The following is a 1,432-nucleotide window of genomic DNA, read 5'->3' as shown; positions in this document are numbered from 1 at the left end:
GGAGAGTGAGAGACAGACAGACACACAAAGAGCTAGAAAGAATTTTTATATACAGAGAATCTTTATAAAATAATTGCAGTACAAATTTTAGCACAAAGTCAACAAATTCAGGAGAGTGAGTATTGACCCCAGTGCTCAACTGCTACTGATTTTATCGACCCCAAGATGTTGAAAGGCAATGTCGTCCACGACGGGCAGAATTTGAGCTCAGAATCTAAAGATGGACGAAATGCCACTAAGCATTTTGTCCGGCGTGCCAGCTCGCCGTCTTGAAGTATATAAATATTGTTATTATTCCATCGATGATAACTTCATATGTTCGCCTGGAATATGGCTTTCTCCGTCTGTTCATGAAGAGGATATGCAACAGATCTCGCGTATCATTTGTTTCCATTGAGGGGAGATTGAAATTGGTTGAAACTGAAGGGGCCGGAACTAGGCATGATAATGATACTTATAATGGACGGTGGTCAGTATATCATTTTGTTTTGATGTCTGTATGAGTGGTTCTGGTTTGAGGAGCAATTTACAGTCCAGGAACGAGTTGAAGTCTGAGCAGAGAATGTGATCGGAGGGAATGTTTTGGGGATATATAGGAAGTTACAAATTAGATTATCCTCGTACCAATGTGAGTATTGTGTGCAGGTCACTGACTCACTATGCTTGGCTAAATTTGGTATTCTAAGTATTGTTTATACTAATTCATTTTTTCAGTATATAGTGTTGCATTGGTGGCTTGAATTAGTTCGGTGTTAGTTGTATAGAAAAAGTTAAGTGGTATCCGATGAGAGAATATAAATCAGGTGTTGTTGAAATTAGATAATTTAGTGATGCATCTGGTTGTTTAGGCCTCGGTTTCTCTACTGCTGTCGTGTAGTTTTAATGCTTTCAAAGGGACATCAGTTATTTCCTTTATTCTTAGCATTACGTCACTGGAAGCTGCGTAATGACAGCATGTTGATACCCAGTGTAATGTGTGCTCCTTATTATAAAACACTGGTGCCCTTGAATACATTCTATAATGCAGCCTGCCATCAAAGTAGCGCCAGCATCGTTGCTAACGTCCTCTTAGCTACATGGAAACATAAAGTAAGGAAAATATCTGACGGCACTTTGATAACATTACAATCACGTGACCGCAGCTGTCGTAACCAGCCTAAACCCGTGAAAGGCATTTAGAATTTCTTTCAAAATCCCTGTTCTCTCTGCGAACAACTGACGAGATTGATGTGTACTACACGCCCTCGAGCATTAAGTAATGTGGAGCTGAGTCAACCTGATATTAAATACATGCATCTCCAACCAAATTTGAAGTGTACGACTCTCTGTTCTTTGTTCATTCTTTCGTACATACATGCATACATACATACATATATATATATATATATATATATATATATATATATATATACATCCATACACACATACATAC

The sequence above is a fragment of the Octopus bimaculoides genome, chromosome 1, assembly GCF_001194135.2.
Source record: "Octopus bimaculoides isolate UCB-OBI-ISO-001 chromosome 1, ASM119413v2, whole genome shotgun sequence".
NCBI lineage: Eukaryota > Metazoa > Mollusca > Cephalopoda > Octopoda > Octopodidae > Octopus > Octopus bimaculoides.
The sequence above is the reverse complement of the archived record's forward strand: the minus strand, read 5'-3'. Positions refer to the sequence as shown.